Consider the following 6,774-nt stretch of genomic DNA (forward strand, 5'->3'; position numbering starts at 1 on the left):
TAAACCGTTTGGATCAATTGGAACAATTACCGCTAAGAGCAGGAGGTGTCCCCAATGTGAACGTAACAGAAATCTTTGGGGATTGCCACTTTAATTCTTACAACTGCGTTGACCAAGGTAATTAGGGGTAAATTCTTGTACACTTATATTATAGTGTCACATCACTATGCCTTCTTACTGATCATCTTCTGCACTCAAACAAATGGACCGACCTCATCATTCACCTCCTGCTTCCCTCCACGCTACTCTGGACTGGTTTGAGTTTCTTCACCCAGTTAATGACCTCTCTGTTGACTGTGCACCTTTTGATTTGTTTTATACAGTCAACCACTGATGGACTTTGTTTCATTCTTTCCTATTTGGAATCTCATTGGTGCAAACATACACTCCCTGATGGTCCAAAAGGAAATGGTATTTAAGGTGCAGGGTAGCTGATATCCACTGGGTGGGGACGGCATGAAGGCCTTCGATTAGAACGGATCACCTTTTGGTAAGCCTTCGATCCCACCACTGTACATACATTACATTACTTTGAGCAGGTTAAGAAGTTAACCATAACCTTGAGCTGTTTAAGAAGTTAGCCATGACCTAGAGCTGTTTAAGAATCTAACCATGACCTTGAGGAGGTTAAGAGGTTAACCATGACCTTGAGGAGGTTAAGAGGTTAACCCTGACCTTGAGCTGTTTAAGAAGTTTACCATAACCTTGAACTGTTTAAGAATCTAACCATGACCTTGAGGAGGTTAAGAGGTTAACTATGATCTTGAGCTGTTTAAGAAGTTTACCTTGACCTTGAGCGGGTTCAGAAGCTAAGTGGCCTGCACGTGGCGGGCCGTCTGTCCAGGCCGTCCACGTCCTGTCACACTAGATCCGCGTTCTGGTAAGGATTGCACGCTTGCTTAATTTGGTTTTGTAGGCGCAAAATGTCATCCTTTCAAGAATTTTAATGAGGGATCGAATACAAGGACGCTTTGCTCATCCAATATTCAGAAACCTCTCGACGTAAACAACCCAAAACGGGTTCAAAATGGCTGCACGGCGGGCCAATTAAAACTTTAAAGTTGAATGGAGGAACTGCTGCGTCTCCAAAAGCACAGCTCCACTCGTACAGCTCTCCACAACAAAGCCCTCACATCATAGGGTTCATCTTTAAACCACAATAATACCCCCAAAACTAATGGCCTTCATATGCCCCTGCCTGGTCTATAGATGGACAATTTGTGGTTTCAAAAAGAAAGGCCCTCGGTAATAGCGGGTGATGTTTCCTCTTCTTAATGAAGAGTAAACCCGTCTCTTCTGCCCGAGCCGGCGTCCAGGGATCTCCTCAGCGTGCCTCACTGCTGGGCGACCGGGTCCGTCCGTGATGGACCCGGGGCTCGGTATTTAAACGGAGGACAGACAGTGATGGATGGCTGCGCCTGGAACCATTGGCTGAGTGGGGAGCAGGCCCCCAGGCCCTCGCTCCTCTGAGGCAGGGGAAGCTCAGGTCAGGAGTGAAGCGAGGGTCTAGAATGGAGGGTAAAGGTCAGGTGGGTTACCCTCCCAGGAAGTGGTCAGCTTTGGTGTGGCGGTGGGGATGGACGTCATCCTTGAAAGGTGAAAGCAGAGGTGTGTGTGTGTGTGTGTGTGGAAGGAAGGAAGGAAGAGTATGCAGTGTGCAAGAGAGAGCTAGCGAGAAGAGATGGGTTTTGGGGTGCTGTTGTCTTTCTGCCACCAAGAAGGTCTTCTTGCATTTGGGTATCCTTCATGGAGAGGCACGTTCCAAAAAAACACTAACAAGCATCATTACATCGGATACTTTATTAAAGAGAACGTCGTCGGCACACAGGTACCGCCTGCTCCAGGGATGCCCTCACCTCTCTGTTAGCACCCCTATATTCCCATCCCCTTTCACCCAACTAAACTTTGAAAATAATTCATTTTGCCGAACTGCCGAGCTATTACAGGGAAAAAAAAATGAAGTGAGACGTTTTCACCAACTGCCAATGAGAAGCTGTCTGAACCCGGGGGTAATTGCCCAGGAAATGTTTCATCAAGTCGTGCACTCGACTTCCCTCGGCACGTTTGCATCTCCTCCTGTTCCCGGAATCGTTCCAGCCATCTCTGGTGGGCCGGGGTGATGGACGACCCCGGGCAGCTGTCTGCGTGGGGAGAACGTTTAATGGCTTTCGCAATCACTTTGACATGCCTGCGGTAAACAGAGGTGTCCTGTCGCCTAGCCCCTCCTCTCCCGGTGAACAACAACAACAACAACAGCAAACACGCAACAGACATATATTTGTACCTTCAGTGGCTTCAGTTCACACGCGACGAGCACACCGTCCTCGTCCTCATTAAACACGTCGCTTCGGTTAGATGGAACGACGGAGAGCCGCGACCTTGGTAAGGCCGCGTGTGGTGACGGACTGGAGTACTTAATGAAATGGAGTTGGAAGGGAGAGAACTCTTGTTCGGTTGGTGAAAGGGAGTACCCACAGGGAGGCCACTGAGTGCTATTGCAACAATGGTACCACGGTGAGAAAAGTGAGCAACATTATTCAAGGTGCATGAGTTAACTGATGTGTGATAAGTTGTTCCTTGGTAAATATTTTGTTTTTGGCCACCCTTGATGTGTTTCGAAGGAGGACTTCGAGGCACGCCGGAGCCCTGAGCAAAGAAACATTTTAGCGATTAATTTAGTTTGTGTCGGTTGAATACACAGAATACAACTCAGAGAGGACTCAACTGTCTGCTATTCTGTTGACTACTTTCAGGCCGAGATGAGGTAAACATGGTACTGGCTGGAAATAAATTAGAAATGTTTTCGTCCAAAACATTGCCTTGGCCACAGGGGTGGTAGGTGTGGGTTTGTACTTGGTGTGTATTAGGTGTACAAATAGTGTGTCTTTCTGTGTGTGGTTTACAAATGGGGAGGTTGGGGGGTTAGAAATCAATGAATACCTTGAAGACAATGATGCAATTGTGACAGCACATATAGATTGGATTTGATACCCTCAAGGTTTCTCCCAAGATGATGTTTTATTTATAATGGTTCTATTGCTCTACTGTTGACACATTATTTATCCCCCCCCTCTGTAACTTCCTTATGGTAAACATGCCTCAAACTAAATCTGAAAACGGATCATGTCGCCGACATATCATTTCCTTACCCAACTTTTGTCACGTTTATTCCAAATCAAAAACCTGTTCTTTCCGGCTCAGTGGGTTTCCCAGGCCCGCGGCGAGCGAATAATGTGACGGCTCTGTATAGCCATTAGGCCTAAACTGTCAACGTATAAATACAATAAATACCGAAAAACAGACACAGAGAATTACGCCTGGTGTCGGATAAGCACTTTTTCTTCGTAACTTTGTCATCTATTTAATAGTAATTTACTTATTTCGGTATATCTATTATTTGGTACCCATTTCACGACCCACCGTGCATGACATCAGACACGGGCGGGGCTCTGCTCGAGATGGTGGGGGCGGTACCCGTGTGTGGGGGGGGGGGGGTGATGAGAGGGAGGGAGGGAGGGAGGGAATGTTTTTTGGATATTGCTTTGTCAGAGAACTCATTTTATATCGTCTTTCATGTTCTACTTCTCAATTGAACAACTAGCGGATAATCTAGGGAGTCAGAGACCACGAGGAGCAGTGCTTCAGTAGTTAACCCTACCGCCCCCTGTGTTGCGTGGGCCTGGCTGGGGGTCATCTGGGCCCATCGCTGGGGCCTGTTCAGGGCCCGTCTTGGCAGCCTGCGGTCCAGTCGGAGGTGCAACAAACGCCAGCCTCTAACCCCTTGATATGCAAGTTTACAATAAGGATGGCATCATTTAAGGATCATTGAAACACAAAAGTGTGTATTTTCATTGTGAGGGACGAGCCAATGGCAAATCATAAGCATGTATTGTTAGTAGGATGATTTTCACATATGACCCAAAAGCTAAATCCTGCAGCCGAATGTTGCAACATAATGCCAGGGTGGTGGTCATGACGATATATAGATCTCCCTTTCAAAGCCTCCATTCCTTTCAAAGCATAAAATGTATTTCCGTCTTTTAAATCACAGATGTATCTTTGTTATCACCAGTGTCGGAATCCATTACAGTGTTGCCATGGTTGGATGTATTTCTGATGCCTTCAGAATGAAAGGAGCTTTTATAGCCAGTACAGTTGTGATGGGGGGTGTGATAAGCCCTGTCTTCTGACCCCCTGAGGATTACACTTACAGCCAGTGGCCTTTCTCTTGACTCTGACACTGACACTATTCCACCCATACAGTGATAGCCTACTTTACGCTCTCGCATGGCGTATTGTTAGCTGTGCTTTCTCTCAAGTCTCTTTCTGTCGGTGTATCTAACTCGCTCTCGCTCTCTGTCTCCCTCAAACTCTCTCTCTCTCTGTCTCTGTCTCTCTCTCTCTGTCTCTCTCTCTTTGTCTCTCTCTCTCTCTATCTCTGTGTCTCTCAGCCTATGACGCAACCTTTCTGTCTGCCTGTCTTTGACTCTTTCTCTGTCTCGGTCTGGCAATTTCAAGGTAACCAGTTTTTAGATGTAAGGAACAATGAGTTAAGCAAGTGAGAATATATTGAATACACTCCATGGTCCTTCTATATAGAACGAAGAACAAAAAAATATATTTAAAGCTATTTCGTACTTTTCAAGTATATTCCCCAGCTATTCCTCCTACTTTCTTCCAGCATTTGTATTTTCTCTCTGGCTCTCATAAAGTCCCAAACAGAGGCTGTGATCAGATAGCTAGAGTTGAGATGATTAAACTCTAAAAGGCTGTGGGGGCTGGGGACTGTGACTCCACCTCCTGGGACTTGGATCTCTCAGATACCAGCATATCTTCACAGGCGTTAGAGATGGAGACGGTATTAACCAACACTCGGGTCGGCTGAGGGGCTCGGGGTGCTTGGTTCCATGCCCGATGGCTGCTTGGACCGTTTGTGTATTCTCGAGCCACAAGGCGCCTGACTTCTCCCTGCATCGAACCTGCATCTGTATGCAAGTCGTTCTGGTAAATGTAAATTGTAAAAATAAATTTCAATTAAGTCATTTTTGTGAGTTTTCCTTGTATCGCCTCTTGTATGCTGTGAACACAAGATTGCACAACAAATGACAGTGAACTCTTGTAGATGATGAACCTGAACTGAATCCCTTTTGAGATGATGGAGGACGTGTGTCCAGATTTAAGGGTTCTCGTATCATGGCTGCTGCTCCTTGGAGACTCCATCTCAGATGGACACAGATAATGCACCAGCCGCTGCCGCCCCTTCAAAACGTCCTCCCTTCGGCCTCTTGTGGGTCATTTCCTGCCTGTCAAAGCCCGTTTTGCGTCACGTATATCAGTGAACAAGACCTTCCCTGTCACGGAAGAAAGGTTAACACTGAATCCTAAGGACGTGTCTCTGCAATGACGTCCCCATTAAAAACTGTCAGCTTTCAACGTTTCCTTTTATGCCCTTTTTATGGCTGGCCCCCCTCAGGACCCTCCTGTTGTCATCACAGGGACTGAGTACACGGTGGAGTTCCTGGGGACGGAGCTGGAAACGTTGACCCCTACTGATCTATAGATTGGAGGGAATAACAGGAGCTCCGCACAGGAGACCGGCCAATGGAAACAGAGGGGATAAGCACCTTTTCCTCCATCTTTGCGCTGTTTGCTGTTCTGGGTTGTTTGGGGAAGGGTGTTGTCGTGGTAACCTTGACTCCGGGCTCGGGTTTCTCTGCCCTGGGTTGTCTTCTCGGAGTGCTCCCAGGGTTTTGAAATATAATTATTTCGGTGCGTTTATGAGCACCGCAAGCTTATGGTTTTAAATATATAGAATCTCCTTCTAAACGGTCGGCCTCCCACTGGATGTAAACAGTCCCATGGTTGGTCCAGAAGACGATACCGGTGTCAATTCTATGCGCCTGCACTACAAGAGATTCCTTCAGTCTAATGTTTGTGCCTGTGATGTGACATTGAGATGCTCTCTGCGCTTCCTTAAAGAGAAATTACTGATATGACGAGACACGGATCAAGAGAACAGGATCAACGCTGACAAACATCAGTAGGAATCACCCCGTGTTACGATTTCTGTTTCTGCAGCCCTTCATGTCCATTCACACTTTCACTATTCATAACATCCTCTGTATTGTGCACGTGTTTATGGATTAAATCAAGGGAAGCAGCAATCAAAATAAACAAGAGCTGAGGGAACTGTTTTTGCGCTGATTTGACGTTTTAATATTTTGCTATACTTATGCAAAGTAATTGCGGTAAGCTGCATATGTATGAGTCAATTCATTAGACTCTGCGTCATGCTCGATATCAACGGTACGCATAAAGGGTGTGTGAGGACGCAGAGGTTTCACACACACACACACACACACAAAGGCAAGCTAATCCATATACCTCCAGTACAGGTCTCCCCTGTATCTGTTCTTAAAAAGTCTATGTGCATAGATGTTAATGACTGAGTCAATTGTACCATTAATCATGCAAAGACTTTCCTAAGGTCGATTCTGCCCTTCTCTAAGTCACTTTCTATCTTGCCCTATCTCTGTCTCTTTTGCTCTCGCTCTCTGAGTTTAGTCTCTCTCACACACACACACACACACACACACACACACACACACACACACACACACACACACACACACACACACACACTGTCCTCCCCATCTCATTGTTCTCTGACAGCCAGATAGCCATCACTGGGAGGAAGAGGAGATAAAGGTGACTGTTGCGACGCCGCTTAATCAAAGCGGGGAGGCTGCGCTGTCATTGGAGCACGTGCTAATG

This window comes from Gadus morhua, chromosome 10, assembly GCF_902167405.1.
Source record: "Gadus morhua chromosome 10, gadMor3.0, whole genome shotgun sequence".
Taxonomy (NCBI): Eukaryota; Metazoa; Chordata; class Actinopteri; order Gadiformes; family Gadidae; genus Gadus; species Gadus morhua.